Below are 17,279 nucleotides of genomic sequence, written 5' to 3' on the forward strand. Positions count from 1 at the left end.
CACCTGTGTGACATAGTGTTATGTTGTATGTTGTAGTACACCGGTGTGACGCAGTGTAATTAAGTATATTGCAGTACGCGTGTGTGATGCAGTGTTATGTTGTATATTGTAGTACACCTGTGTGACATAGTGTTATGTTGTATGTTGTAGTACACCTGGGTGACACAGTGTTATGTTGTATATTGTAGTTTACCGGTGTGACGCAGTGTAATTTAGTATATTGCAGTACGCATGTGTGACGCAGTGTTGTATATTGTAGTACACCTGTGTGACGCAGTGTTATGTTGTATATTGTAGTACACCTGTGTGACGCAGTGTTGTATGTTGTAGTACACCTGTGTGTGGCAGTGTTATGTTGTATATTGTAGTACACCTGTGTGACGCAGTGTTGTATGTTGTAGTACACCTGTGTGGCGCAGTGTTATGTTGTATATTGTTGTACACCTGTGTGACGCAGTGTTATGTTGTATATTGTAGTACACCGGTGTGAAGCAGTGTAATTTAGTATATTGCAGTACGCGTGTGTGATGCAGTGTTATGTTGTAGATTGTAGTACACCTGTATGACACATTGTAATGTTGTATATTGTACTACACCTGTGTGACGCAGCGTAATTTAGTATATTGCAGTACGCGTGTGTGATGCAGTGTTATGTTGTATATTTTAGTACACCTGTTTGACATAGTGTTATGTTGTATGTTGTAGTACACCGGTGTGACGCAGTGTAATTTAGTATATTGCAGTACGCGTGTGTGATGCAGTGTTATGTTGTATATTGTAGTACACCTGTGTGACATAGTGTTATGTTGTAGTACACCTGTGTGACACAGTGTTATGTTGTATATTGTAGTTTACCGGTGTGACGCAGTGTAATTTAGTATATTTCAGTACGCATGTGTGACGCAGTGTTGTACGTTGTAGTGCGCCTGTGTGACATAGTGTTGTATATTGTAGTGGGCCTGTGTGGCGCAGTGTTATGTTGTATATTGTAGTACACCTGTGTGACATAGTGTTATGTTGTAGTACACCTGTGTGTGGCAGTGTTATGTTGTATATTGTAGTACACCTGTGTGACGCAGTGTTATGTTGTATATTGTAGTACACCTGTGTGACGCAGTGTTGTATGTTGTAGTACACCTGTGTGTGGCAGTGTTATGTTGTATATTGTAGTACACCTGTGTGACGCAGTGTTGTATGTTGTAGTACACCTGTGTGACGCAGTGTTATGTTGTATATTGTAGTACACCTGTGTGACGCAGTGTTGTATGTTGTAGTACACCTGTGTGTGGCAGTGTTATGTTGTATATTGTAGTACACCTGTGTGACACAGTGTTATGTTATATATTGTAGTACACCGGTGTGAAGCAGTGTATTTTAGTATATTGCAGTACGCGTGTGTGATGCAGTGTTATGTTGTATATTGTAGTACACCTGTGTGACGCAGTGTTATGTTGTATATTGTAGTACACCTGTGTGACGCAGTGTTATGTTGTATATTGAAATACACCGGTGTGACACAGTGTTATGTTGTATATTGTAGTCAACCTGTGTGACGCAGTGGTATGTTGTATATTGTAGTACACCGGTGTGACGCAGTGTTAGGTTGTATGTTGTAGTGTGCCCGTGTGACGCAGTGTTGTATATTGTAGTACACCAGTGTGACGCAGTGTTGTGTTTTATATTGCAGTACACGTGTGTGACGCAGTGTTATATTGTATATTGTAGTGCGCCTGTGTGACGCAGGGTTGTATATTGTAGTACACCTGTGTGACGCAGTATAATGTTGTATATTGTAGTACGCCTGTGTGATGCAGTGTTTTGTTGTATATTGTAGTTCACCTGTGTGAAACTGTGTTGTATATATAATTCATCTTGTAATTCGCGTATGGAATAATCTTCATGTGTCTTCTAGAGCCTGTCCACCGAATATCGATACACAAACTTAAAAAGAGAACTGTTAGGCAAGAAAAGAAATGGGATGTGTAACAGCCAGTGTTGGTGAGCCAGGGGAAACTCTTCTAGTCACAACAGATGTTAAAACAGACTATAAGTAGGAAACTCCGACCGGTAGTGAATTTCGCCCGCTTTCACAGCCCCGACGAGTTCGTGCAATGGAACAGTGATTGTCGGAAGTCTCCAATACTTCAAGTACCGTCTTTCACACATTCAAGGCAAGAAATTCAGTTCTGTGATTTCTGGAATATTTTCTGCGCCACCTGAAAAGTCATCCAGTAGATAATGTGAGTCAACATACAGGTAAGTGTTTGTTATATGGATCTCTTCATGCTAAAACCACCTGTGATTGCTCTCTGCTGCCCTGCTATAGTAAACTAGTAGAGATCGTCTCACTGTGTGCCGCCACAGGGGTGTGTTCCAGGTTATCAGCACGGTTTCATACCCCGTCGATAGCTATTGTGGTGTCTGTATCCTTGTGTTAATGTAACAACTCAAAGTTTATAGAACTACATTCTGCGCGTTGAGCTATTGTACGATATAGCTGTCGTGAGTTTGTACACCGCAAACCGTTTATATCCAGTTCTAAAGTTTCTAGTTCTACAACGTAAAACAAATTTAATTGTTATAATTGTTTTTGATTCAGCATGGTGTAGATGGCGGAAACATGTGTTGTAGGGATTGTTCTGGTAGTTAGGTTATCAATTACTTGGTTATAGATTCTTGAAGTATTGAAAAGTGTTGGTTATTTGAAAAGTGCAAACCAAGTAAACGTGTAAAATGTCCTTAGCAGTCACCATCCTAAATTAGGCTGAAGAAAGCTGTGCTGTCACAAATGCATTGTTGTCTCTGAGCCGGCCTGGTAATTCTAGTACATTTGCAGTTAAAAGTGAAACCTCATAATCAAGCTTTCTGTAATATTTTAAACGTTGATTTCCTCTATGCATACAAAAAGATCCAGATTGACCTGGTAGACGTCATATTACACGTAACCTCCCGCAACTCGGTAACCCCCCCCCCCCCCCCCCCCCCCCCACCCACCCCATTCAGTGGGAGGGGGTTCAATCGGGGTTATTTGAGTGCGTAATAGCTGCAGTGATTTTCACTACTGACGATTGTGCTATATGGTATCGTAAAAATCTTTTGTGTATGGCATTCTTTTGAGAGCACTAGATTACCTTCGATAGGTGAGACTCAGGCTGCTGGTTACGGACGTAGTTTACACGCCGTGTTACACGCTTAACAAACATCATATGTCTGCTGGTCTGGTTAACGAGACGTGGCTTGATCAACAAGAGTTATGAGTGAGTAGAGAATAACGCCGCTTCCAACAATATCAAGGCAGGGGACAGCAGGGATCTCGGCTGTGCGTAGGAATATAGCGACAAGGATATTTGCTCGGACAATAGGAGGGGGTAACTACACTTCAGGTCTTGGTATTAATGGGAAGGATTGATTACTAAGATAGTGTAATTGATAACCAGTCATGGTATAGTTAGAAACCGTCACAGGTTAGCAGTATTGAATAAGGACGATAGACACGGTTTTAACACGAGAGACAACCAATAGAAACATTACAGGATGCACAAGGAAGATAGTCACACGTCACACCAAGAAATTCTCAGGAGGGACAGTGACACGTCAGATCATGGGATTCACAAAAAGGATAGCCACATGTCACATCGAGGGAATCTCATGAAGGAACTTCACACGTCAAATTAAGGGATTCACAAGAGAAAAGTCACGCGTCCCATCAAGGATTCACAAGAAGGATAGTCACACGTCACACCAAGGGATTCATAAGAAAAATAGTCACGCGTCACATCAAGGATTCACAGGAGGGATTATCACACATCAGAAGAAGGATAGTCACACAAAAGATTCACAAGAAGGATAGTCACGCGTCACATCAAGGATTCACAGGCGGGAGAGTCACATGTCACATTAAGGGGTTCTCCTGAAGGATAGTCACACGTCACTCCAGGGATTCACAGGATAGACAGTCACACGTCACACCAAGGATTCGCATACAGTCACACGTTTCATCAACGATTTAAATGAAGGATAATCACACGTTACATCAAGGGAATCACAAGATAAATTGTCACGTGTCACGTCAAGGATTCGCTTGAATGATTGTCACACGTCACATCTAGGATTCACAGGAGGGATAGTCACACGTCTAATCAAGAGATCCCAATGATGGATAATCACACGTCACATCTAGGATTCACAGGAGGGATAGTCACACGTCTAATCAAAAGATCCTCATGAAGGATAGTCACACGTCACATCTAGGATTCACAGGAGGGATAGTCACACGTCTAATCAAGAGATCCTCATGAAGGATAGTCACACGTCACATCTAGGATTCACAGGAGGGATAGTCACACATCTAATCAAGAGATCCTCATGAAGGATAGTCACACGTCTAATCAAGAGATCCTCATGAAGGATAGTCACACGTCACATCTAGGATTCACAGGAGGGATCGTCACAAGTCTAATCAAGAGATCCCCATGAAAGATAGTCACACGTCATATCTAGGATTCACAGTTGGGATAGTCACAATTCTAATCAAGAGATCCATATGAAGGATAGTCACACGTCACATCTAGAATTCACAGGAGGGATAGTCACACGTCTAATCAAGAGATCCCAAATGAAGGATAGTCACACTTCACATCTAGAATTCACAGGAGGGATATTCACAATCTAATCAAGAGATCCTCATGAAGGATATACACACGTCACATCAAGTATTCACAAGAAGGATTGTCACACGTCACATCAAGTATTCACAAGGAGAATTGTCACACGTCACATTAACTATTCGCAAGAAGGATTGTCACACGTCACATCAAGTATTCACAAGAAGGATTGTCACACGTCACATCAACTATTCACAAGAAGGATTGTCACACGTCACATCAAGTATTCACAAGAAGGATTGTCACACGTCACATCAAGTTTTCACAAGAAGGATTGTCACACGTCACATCAAGTATTCACAAGAAGAATTGTCACACATCACATCAAGTATTCGCAAGAAGGATTGTCACACGTCAGGTCAAGGATTCACAGGATGAACAGTCACACGTCAGGTCAAGGATTCACAGGATGGACAGTCGAACGTCAGGTCAAGGATTCACAGGATGGACAGTCACACGTCAGGTCAAGGGTTCTCAGGATGGACAATCGAACGTCAGGTCAAGGATTCACAGGATGGACAGTCACACGTCAGGTCAAGGGTTCTCAGGATGGACAATCGAAAGTCAGGTCAAGGATTCACAGGATGGACAGTCACACGTCAGGTCAAGGGTTCTCAGGATGGACAGTCATACGTCAGGTCAAGGATTCTCCGGATGGACAGTCACACGTCAGGTCAAGGGTTCTCAGGATGGACAGTCACACGTCAGGTCAAGGATTCACAGGATGGACAGTCACGCGTCAGGTCAAGGGTTCTCAGGATGGACAGTCACACGTCAGGTCAAGGATTCACAGGATGGACAGTCACACGTCAGATCAAGGGTTCACAGGATGGACAGTCACACGTCAGGTCAAGGATTCACAGGATGGACAGTCACACGTCAGGTCAAGGGTTCTCAGGATGGACAGTCACACGTCAGGTCAAGGATTCACAGGATGGACAGTCACACGACAGGTCAAGGGTTCTCAGGATGGACAGTCACACGTCAGGTCAAGGATTCACAGGATGGACAGTCACACATCAGGTCAAGGGTTCTCCGGATGGACAGTCACACGTCAGGTCAAGGATTCACAGGATGGACAGTCACACGTCAGGTCAAGGTTATACAGGATGGACAGTCACACGTCAGGTCAAGGATTCACAGGATGGACAGTCACGCGTCAGGTCAAGGGTTCTCAGGATGGACAGTCACACGTCAGGTCAAGGATTCACAGGATGGACAGTCGAACGTCAGGTCAAGGATTCACAGGATGGACAGTCACACGTCAGGTCAAGGGTTCTCAGGATGGACAGTCACACGTCAGGTCAAGGGTTCTCAGGATGGACAGTCAAACGTCAGGTCAAGGGTTCTCAGGATGGACACTCGAACGTCAGGTCAAGGATTCACAGGTTGGACAGTCACACGTCAGGTCAAGGGTTCTCAGGATGGACAGTCAAGCGTCGATTATACTAGTCGGCTACATATAAGTATGAAACTGGTGGGGAACATGTCTGGCGAAAATGGACGTTTTTGCTGACATATTTACATCTCAGTGAATTCCTAAGCCATTTCGATATTTCTTGACTGTCCAATATGAATTTGCCTATAAAGCGTCATGTCAGCATCGCTTGTTATTGTATTTACTAAGTTGAAACATGCAACTGTAAGCGGAACGAAGCACGTGTTTATTTCAAATTAATCAACGAACCCATCAGTCGGCAGAAGCACACCGTTACTACGCTTCGTTTCATTCAAACATTTTCTTATATTTTGATATTCATGAATTCAGTTTTTGGACCACACGCAAATAATCTGTAATTAATGCTTTACAAATGCAATATATTTCCGTGTCGTGAATTTCTGCATACTGATAATAGACGGTGAAACATGGTTCCAATAGCAAACACTGTTAGTCACAGATGTCTAGTCTTGCCTAATTCTGTTTGGTCTATTAAAACATGCTCTGTACCGGCTTGCTGGGTTGTGTCCTTTCTCGCCGCACGCGCAACTGTCTCCCTGCTACGTCAGTATGGCAGGGCCAAGGTGAAGGATTTTACTACGCTTCATGTTATTCTTTTCGGATAAAATGCAAAACAGGCTTGGCCAAGTCAATGAAAATCACGTACTGTTAAAAGTACTAGAATCTGTAATTTACAAAGAGAATGTAGTCACAAATATAACATTTGTTATGTAAAACTCACGTAGCTGCGTAGTCGTAGCTTTCTTGCCTTCTGTCTTCACTGTATTCTTTATCTGATAGTTGCATCGGACTATATGAGTCGTTGTTACGAACGGCCATCTGAACACGATCGCTGGTCAACACGCCTATCTATGTTTCAACTGATCTGTTAATGTAAGCATACCATGCTACCATAGTCACTGCAATGTTTATCTATGTCTTGTGTTGTTCAGCACATAACGACACGCACTTCAGCATGAAATTCAGCATGAGGTGAGGTGAAATGCGTGCGTGCGTGCGTGCTTGCTTGCGTGTGCGTGCGTGCGTGCGTGCGTGCGTGCGTGCGTGTCTGGTTGCGCGTATCTGCTTTGTACTAGTCCGGACTTATGCCGAATTTATAGTGCTAGCCCACCGAAATACCATTCCGCAATTTAACATGAATATCCCCCTCAGACATAGTATACTGTCTCCGTTAATGCCGACCGCCAAGCAGGGAAACAACAAGTACCATCTTTTAACTTCTTAAGGCATGATCGGGAACCGAACTCTCGACCTTCCGCTCTTCTGGCGGACGCTCTACCGCTTGATCTCGGAGGCGGGGAAATTCAGTCTAAATGTTGGCTAATTCAACGCTGAAGATATGTCCTGTCGTGCTCCGAAACTGCTAACGTCGTAATTATCTTGACGCACATTTTGCGGCTAGATGTGGCTGAGGCACTTTAATCGTTTAATGTTGATATTGCGGATTGCCATCAGTTGGATACAACCAATCTCCTTCAAGTGAAAGCTGTTCTACATCGGTACATATGTGGCGCCTGTGTTATGGTGTAATGTTAGAATTCCTCATGGTGTATGTCAATGGAAAATAACTGATGCCGTTGGATAATGTGACGTTCATTGAGATGATATATATACCCAATACAGCATATGTATAGTGTACAATGTACAGAGCTGCAAACGACCCACCCTTGTAGACGAGGGCCGGCATTCCTGCTGATGGATAGTTGACTCAATACACATTTTCATTGTTGTTTTAGATGCTCTTTCTAATCTTTAATGAAACATATTTCCCTATTTGTTCCTCAATATTTCACATTTCAAGAACCACCAACATTCTCCTATAGAAACGTCATCTCATCCATTTGCATACCGCGAGCTTCTCATAATGTACATTCCCCTACTTGTGAGGCCCAAACTCATCATACTGCCATTGACACGTTGGTCATATAATCACAGGTGATTCCTATATTGTTACAACAGCAACCTTCGTTACTTATTCAAATATGGCCTAAAACATCGTCAACAGCCTGCTACCAATTGGGATAACCACCTTTAAATATTAGCTATGGATGCTGTCGAAGCGTATGCCCGAGAATGGTCCAATAGAGAAGAAGAACCTGTTCGATGTCTCTCAGAGTGGGTGAAGTCAGTGCGTAATATTGTTATTGGCAAAATGCTCAAACTGAAAAAGGGGAAACAGAATCCTGTTCCACCCAGCTGTCTTCCAAAATATGGCTGCCGTACAGGACACGTGTAGTTTCCACCTACAAGGCCTCAAATAACACGACCATCATATGTAAGCATTACTAAATTCATTGTTTTATCAAAAAACATGGTATAAATGGCAAATCAAATAATGCCACATATAAGGCGAGTATGTTAACTGGGGAAAAAATCTGCCCAAACCACCAATCCATTTCTCTTTTGTACTGGATTCCACAGCTCCATAAACACCCGTACAAAGAGACATATATTGCTGGGTCCAGCAAATGTACCACCAAATCCCTGCCTCAAATATTATAAATCCTTAATATCATCAAGGAAAGACTTTCTTTATATTCACAGAAAGTATTTGTGACAAGAGAAATTTATACGATGTGGCACTGGATTGTGAAAACTTCAAAGGATTTGCTGGAATAATTTAATCTCGGAAAAGAACCAAATTCAGCTGTGTCAATGAATAATTATTTCAAATCTGTACACACGACAAGCTTCATTCCTTGTTCCATATAACTACATCATTTCCTTCAAAGGTTCAGGACAGTTTGTAAGCAAATGAAGGCAAATATCATCTGAAGGTGACTGAGAAAACAATGTGTGAAATGATGGACTTCCCCATAAATAACATCGATGTGGAATTTGGGGATCGGACATTTAGGCAAGAAGAAGGTACACCCATGGGCCCCTCTCATTGCTGGTCTGTTTCTTTATGCATACGAGTGAAATATTTCTGCTCAGATTGGCAAGATCAAAACAAGGGCATTTGGTCAGGAAGTTTCACTTCAGCTTCAGGTATATCTTTCATCTGATATGAACAATAAAGGCCAAATGACCACAAAATAGCCATAAACAAATGGCCAATATGCATAAATAGAGAGACAAAATCTATCCACAAATCTGTATGACAAGAGGGATGACTTCAACTTCCCAGTATGCAATTTTCCCTTCACGTGGATCAATATTCCAAATGTCCCAGCCCTTGGTGTCGACATTTCACACCTTTTGCAGTACAATCGAGTAAGGTCTTAGGGATTTATCTATGCCTGCCCAGAAGCTGATATTCGGCCCCAAGTCTGCAGTAAATGACAGTAAAATATTCTTAATTCGAATTTTAGAAATTCCCAATACCTCAGAATTTACAAAAATCGGAACATTAATATAATCAAATTTTGAACAATATTACAATTTGTTTCCCATTTTGCCTACCCAAAGCGCTTAGTTTGGAATCCTAGATAAATCCCTGCGTCATATGACTCTTGCCCAAAAGTTGTTTGATCAGGGTATTAATATTAATGGCCCTAATAAGGCTTTCAAAATGTTTTATGGTCCATAAGTGACATATCAGTGACAAAAAAAATGTTTTACGCACTTCCCTTTTTTGACTTGTTACTATGTATTCCCGTCTTTTTTCAGATGAACAATTGACATGCCTTTTTGCATTTTGTTGTGACGAGTGCCACCGGTGGGGCAGGATATGCTCACGTTTTCGCGAACACCTTGTATCCTCACTATTTGATAGTGATTCATAAACACCTGCTTATGATGCAGTTGGAATCGTTAACTTGGCTACTTTTAGGAAAGGGTTTTGTCCCTTATATCACTGTACAAAATTCATATACAATATTTAACCATTTTGTAAGTTGCATAAAGATTTAACATAAGACATCCCATCAGGATGTGATTGAGGTTTATGTTCTCACATCATGATATCATGACAGTATGTCTGTTGTTGGTGTTCACGACCTTATAACAATAACGTGTCTGTTGGTGGTGTTCACGACCTTATAACAATAACGTGTATGTCTGTTCGTAGTGTTCACGGCCTTATAACAATAAGGTGTATGTCTGTTGGTGGTGTTCACGACCTTATAACAATAACGTGTATGTCTGTTGGTGGCGTTCACGGCCTTATAACAATAACGTGTATGTCTGTTGGTGGTGTTCACGACCTTATAACAATAACGTGTATGTCTGTTCGTGGTGTTCACGGCCTTATAACAATAACGTGTATGTCTGTTCGTGGTGTTCACGGCCTTATAACAATAACGCGTATGTTTGTTGGTGGTGTTCACGGCCTTATAACAATAACGTGTATGTCTGTTGGTGGTGTTCACGGCCTTATAACAATAACGTGTATGTCTGTTGGTGGTGTTCATGGCCTTATAGCAGCTAGGTGGATATCTGAAGGTGGTGTTCACGGCCTTATAACAATAACGTGTATGTCTGTAGGTGGTGTTCACGGCCTTATAACAAGACCGTGTATGTCTGTTGGTGGTGTTCACGGCCTTATAACAATAACGTGTATGTCTGATGGTGGTGGCCACGGCCTTAAAACAATAACGTGTATGTCTGTTGGTGGTGTTCACGGCCTTATAACAATAACGTGTATGTCTGTTGGTGGTGTTTCCGGCCTTATAACAATAACGTGTATGTCTGATGGTGGTGCTCACGGCCTTAAAACAATAACGTGTATGTCTGTTGGTGGTGTTCACGACCTTATAACAATAACGTGTATGTCTGTTGGTGGTGTTTACGGCCTTATAACAATAACGTGTATGTCTGCTGGTGGTGTTCACGACCTAATAACAATAACGTGTATGTCTGTTGGTGGTGTTTACGGCCTTATAACAAGACCGTGTATGTCTGTTCGTAGTGTTCACGGCCTTATAACAATAACGTGTATGTCTGTTGGTGGTGTTCACGGCCTTATAACAATAACGTGTATGTCTGATGGTGGTGCTCACGGCCTTAAAACAATAACGTGTATGTCTGTTGGTGGTGTTCACGACCTTATAACAAGACCGTGTATGTCTGTTGGTGGTGTTTCCGGCCTTATAACAATAACGTGTATGTCTGATGGTGGTGCTCACGGCCTTAAAACAATAACGTGTATGTCTGTTGGTGGTGTTCACGACCTTATAACAATAACGTGTATGTCTGTTGGTGGTGTTTACGGCCTTATAACAATAACGTGTATGTCTGCTGGTGGTGTTCACGACCTAATAACAATAACGTGTATGTCTGTTGGTGGTGTTTACGGCCTTATAACAAGACCGTGTATGTCTGTTGGTGGTGTTCACGGCCTTATAACAATAACGTGTATGTCTGTTGGTGGTGCTCACGACCTTATAACAATAACGTGTATGTCTGTTGGTGGTGTTCACGGCCTTATAACAATAACGTGTATGTCTGATGGTGGTGCTCACGGCCTTAAAACAATAACGTGTATGTCTGTTGATGGTGTTCACGACCTTATAACAATAACGTGTATGTCTGTTGGTGGTGTTTACGGCCTTATAACAATAACGTGTATGTCTGTTGGTGGTGTTCACGGCCTTATAACAATAACGTGTATGTTTGTTGGTGGTGTTCACGACCTTATAACAATAACGTGTATGTCTGTTGGTGGTGTTCACGACCTTATAACAATAAGGTGTATGTCTGTTGGTGGTGTTTACGGCCTTATAACAATAACGTGTATGTCTGTTGGTGGTGTTCACGACCTTATAACAATAACGTGTATGTCTGTTGGTGGTGTTCACGACCTTATAACAATAACGTGTATGTCTGTTGGTGGTGTTCACGACCTTATAACAATAACGTGTATGTCTGTTGGTGGTGTTTACGGCCTTATAACAATAACGTGTATGTCTGCTGGTGGTGTTCACGGCCTTATAACAATAACGTGTATGTCTGTTGGTGGTGTTCACGACCTTATAACAATAACGTGTATGTCTGTTCGTGGTGTTTACGACCTTATAACAATAACGTGTGTGTCTGTTGGTGGTGTTTACGACCTTATAACAATAACGTGTGTGTCTGTTGGTGGTGTTTACGACCTTATAACAATAACCCCATTGTAAACCCCATGCTACATGACCGGCTCCTCACCCAAAAGATCGAACACTAATGTTGCAGCCCCATGCTACATGACCAGCTCCTCACCCAAAAGATCGACCACTAATGTTGCAACCCCATGCTACATTACCAGCTCCTCAACCAAAAGATCGAACACTAATGTTGCAACCCCATGCTACATGACCAGCTGACCCAAAAGATCAAACTCTACTGTTAAAACCCCATGCTACATGACCGGCTCCTCACCCAAAAGATCGAACTCTATTGTTAAAACCCCATGCTACATGACCAGCTGACCCAAAAGTTCTAAATCTATTATCTATTGTTAAAACCCCATGCTACATGACCGGCTCCTCACCCAAAGGTCGAATTCTACTGTTAAAACCCCATGCTACATGACCGGCTCCTCACCCAAAAAATCGAACTCTATTCTTAGAACCCCATGCTACATGACCGGCTCCTCACCCAAAAGATCGAACTCTATTGTTAAAACCCCATGCTACATGACCGGCTCCTCACCCAAAAGATCGAACACTATTGTTAAAACCCCATGCTACATGATCGGCTCCTCACCCAAAAAATCGAACTCTATTGTTAGAACCCCATGCTACATGATCGGCTCCTCACCCAAAAAATCGAACTCTATTGTTAGAACCCCATGCTACATGACCGGCTCCTCACCCAAAAGATCGAACACTAATGTTGCAACCCTATGCTACATGACCGGCTCCTCACCCAAAAGATCGACCACTAATGTTGCAACCCCATGCTACATGACCAGCTGACCCAAAAGTTCTAAATCTAATGTTAGAACCCCATGCTACATGACCGGCTCCTCACCCAACAAATCGAACTCTATTGTTAGAAACCCATGCTACATGACCGGCTCCTCACCCAAAAGATCGAACTCTATTGTTAAAACCCCATGCTACATGACCAGCTCCTCACCCAAAAGATCGACCACTAATGTTGCAACCCCATGCTACATGACCAGCTGACCCAAAAGTCCTAAATTTAATGTTAAAACCCCATGCTACATGACCGGCTCCTCACCCAAAAGATCGAACTCTATTGTAAGAACCCCATGCTACATGACCGGCTCCTCACCCAAAAAATCGAACTCTATTGTTAGAACCCCATGCTACATGACCGGCTCCTCTCCCAAAAGATCGAACTCTATTGTTAAAACCCCATGCTACATGACTAGTTGACCCCAAAGATTAAAATCTATTGTTAAAACCCCATGCTACATGACCGGCTCCTCACCCAAAAGATCGAACACTATTGTTAAAACCCCATGCTACATGATCGGCATCTCACCCAAAAAATCGAACTCTATTGTTAGAACCCCATGCTACATGACCGGCTCCTCACCGAAAAGATCGAACTCTATTGTTAAAACCCCATGCTACATGACCGGCTCCTCATCCAACAAATCGAACTCTATTGTTAGAACCCCATGCTACATGACCGGCTCCTCACCCAAAAGATCGAACTCTATTGTTAAAACCCCATGCTACATGACCGGCTCCTCACCCAAAAGATCGAACTCTATTGTTGCAACCCCATGCTACATGACCGGCTCCTCACCCAAAAAATCGAACTCTATTGTTAGAACCCTATGCTACATGACCGGCTCCTCACCCAACAAATCGAACTCTATTGTTAAAACCCCATGCTACATGACCGGCTCCTCACTCAAAAGATCGACCACTAATGTTGCAACCCCATGCTACATGACTAGTTGACCCCAAAGATTAAACTCTATTGTTAAAACCCCATGCTACATGACCGGCTCCTCACCCAAAAGATCGAACTCTATTGTTACAATCAGATGCTACATGACCGGCTCCTCACCCAAAAGATCGAACTCTATTGTTAAAACCACATGCTACATGACCGGCTCCTCACCCAAAAGATCGAACTCTATTGTTAAAACCCCATGCTACATAACCGGCTCATCACCAAAAAGATCGAACTCTATTGTTATAACACCTTGCTACATGACCAGCTCCTCACCCAAAAGATCGAACACTAATGTTGCAACCCCATGCTACATGACAAGCTGACCCAAAAGTTCTAAATCTAATGTTAAAACCCCATGCTACATGACCAGCTCCTCACCAAAAAGATCGAACTCTGTTGTTAAAAACCCATGCTACATGACCGGCTCCTCACCCAAAAGATCGAACTCTATTGTTAAAACCCCATGCTACATGACCAGCTCCTCACCCAAAAGATTGAACACTAATGTTGCAACCCCATGCTACATGACCAGCTGACCCAAAAGTTCTAAATCTAATGTTAAAACCCCATGCTACATGACCGGCTCCTCACCAAAAAGATCGAACTCTGTTGTTAAAAACCCATGCTACATGACCGGCTCCTCACCCAAAAGATCGAACTCTATTGTTAAAACCCCATGCTACATGACCAGCTCCTCACCCAAAAGATTGAACACTAATGTTGCAACCCCATGCTACATGACAAGCTGACCCAAAAGTTCTAAATCTAATGTTAAAACCCCATGCTACATGACCGGCTCCTCACCAAAAAGATCGAACTCTGTTGTTAAAAACCCATGCTACATGACCGGCTCCTCACCCAAAAGATCGAACTCTATTGTTAAAACCCCATGCTACATGACCAGCTCCTCACCCAAAAGATTGAACACTAATGTTGCAACCCCATGCTACATGACCAGCTGACCCAAAAGTTCTAAATCTATTGTTATAATCCCATCCGCCCCCAAGAATGATAACTGAGTGATAAGAAATAAAAATATTTATTTTGAAGTCCTTATTATTAATCTGTATACTTATGTTGATGTATTAGTTCGTCTTCAGATATTACCAACTTGTTGTGGGTTTCACGAACTTTGGATACACACCAGGCAAGTGCCTTGTGCTATTCGGGAATTTGTTCTTGTGTTTCCAGGGCAACCTGCCCGATTTAGGTTCAAATAAGGATAGGTTTCGCTTCCGGATCATATCTCCTAAACTTTGTGAACCGATCAATATTAGTAACTTCATGAAACTTGTAAACACGTCAGGCCTGTGCTGAAGATGTGATATTTCGCGTTACCAAGGAAACGAGTTTAAATGGTGATAGAATGGTTGAGTCAAACTCATGAATCTTTCATTATTTCTCCATGAAACTATGCAAATGTATGAAACTAGTTTTGACTGGTGCCTATCTTTTCCGAACAGTTTAAGGACCTGCTTTTCCATCAATGCATTTGGTTCCCACTAGTCATAAACACAAGTGTATCGCTATGATAAGAGAGATGTAATGTATCAAGTTAACAGTATATTTAGTCATGGATCATGGAAACACTGCGTGTAGCATCATTTTGGTAACCATCTTGAAATCTGATTTAGCGCACTTCCTCAAAACGTTTCTTTTATGCAGCTAATATACGTATGTTGTGACAAACCATCGACATGAGGCGCTGGCAGTCTTCTTAACTGGTGAAAGGCACCATATAGTTAAACAGCATTAATGACAACCGCTTGATTGGATTATTAGAGCAAATGTAGGTTTATTGAGTTTGCTAAATGTTTTTATTAGACTTTCTTCTTTGCTGTATTTTCACTTGTACGTCCGTCAAAATATGAGGATTTTCAGGGTGGCTGTAAGATTGTCTTGCCTGTACCGAGAATCGTGTGACCCTGTCTCGTTCAGATAAGGGACGGACCATTTGATATTCTGAGAGGGGGGCAAGGCACATAAAATTCTTTGTTGCAGGGTATTTATATTTTTAAACACTCATGCTCGTTGTTTTAAATACATACTCATCTGGTTTTATAGCTGCAGTTTTCTCTAAACTCTCGCCGTTCTCTCTGTACACACTGGCCGTTCTCTCTATACACACTGGCCGTTCTCTATATACTTCCTGGCCGTTCTCTCTACACTTACTGGCCGTTCTCTCTATACTCACTGGTAGTGTTTCTGTACTCACTGGCCGTTCTCTCTTTGCTTTCTGGCCTTTCTCTCTATGCTCACTAGCGGTGTTTTCTGTATATACTGGCCGTTCTCTCTATACACACTGGTCGTTCTCTCTATACACACTGGCCGTTCTCTCTTTGCTTTCTGGCCGTTCTCTCTATACTCACTGGTGGTTTTTCTGTACTCACTGGCCGTTCTCTCTATACACACTGGCCGTTCTCTCTATACACACTGGCCGTTCTCTCTATACACACTGGCCGTTCTCTCTGTACACACTGGCCGTTCTCTATATACTTCCTGGCCGTTCTCTCTACACTTACTGGCCGTTCTCTCTGTACTCACTGGCCGTTCTCTCTATACGCTTCCTGGCCGTTCTCTCTACACTTACTGGCCGTTCTCTCTATACTCACTTGTGGTGTTTCTGTACTCACTGGCCGTTCTCTCTTTACTTTCTGGCCTTTCTCTCTATGCTCACTAGCGGTGTTTTCTGTATATACTGGCCGCTCTCTCTATACACACTGGTCGTTCTCTCTATACACACTGGCCGTTCTCTCTGTACACACTGGCCGTTCTCTCTATACTCACTGGTGGTGTTTCTGTACTCACTGGCCGTTCTCTCTTTGCTTTCTGGCCTTTCTCTCTATGCTCACTAGCGGTGTTTTCTGTTTATACTGGCCGCTCTCTCTATACACACTGGTCGTTCTCTCTATACACACTGGCCGTTCTCTCTTTGCTTTCTGGCCGTTCTATCTACACTTACTGGTGGTTTTTCTGTACTCACTGGCCGTTCTCTCTATACACACTGGCCTTTCTCTCTATACACACTGGTCTTTCTCTCTATACGCACTGGCCGTTCTCTCTTTGCTTTCTGGCCGTTCTCTCTACACTTACTGGTGGTTTTTCTTTACACACTGGCCGCTCTCTCTATACACACTGGCCGTTCTCTCTATACACACTGGCCGTTCTCTCTATACACACTGGTCTTCCTCTCTATACACACTGGCCGTTCTCTCTATACACACTGGCCGTTCTCTCTGTACACACTGGCCGTTCTCTCTGTACACACTGGCCGTTCTCTATATACTTCCTGGCCGTTCTCTCTACACTTACTGGCCGTTCTCTCTATACTCACTTGTGGTGTTTCTGTACTC

General features: G+C 42.7%; 1 protein-coding gene across 5 annotated transcripts in view; it reads left to right on the forward strand.

Moving 5' to 3' along the window:
* Window positions 1–1,945: 1,945 nt before the first annotated feature.
* Window positions 1,946–17,279, forward strand: part of LOC124117411 (fibroblast growth factor receptor 3-like) — a 54,621-nt gene continuing 39,287 nt past the window's right edge. Inside the window, exon 1 of one of the 5 annotated variants that reach the window (XM_048394333.1) lies at window positions 1,946–2,256. The gene's annotated coding sequence lies outside the window, so the exon portion shown is untranslated. The remainder of the gene's footprint in view (window positions 2,257–17,279) is intronic. The other 4 variants (XM_048394334.1, XM_048394332.1, XM_048394335.1 and 1 more) reach the window with 4 other exon arrangements.

This window comes from Haliotis rufescens, unplaced genomic scaffold (genome assembly GCF_023055435.1).
Source record: "Haliotis rufescens isolate VD_foot unplaced genomic scaffold, xgHalRufe1.0.p SCAF_13, whole genome shotgun sequence".
Lineage (NCBI taxonomy): Eukaryota > Metazoa > Mollusca > Gastropoda > Lepetellida > Haliotidae > Haliotis > Haliotis rufescens.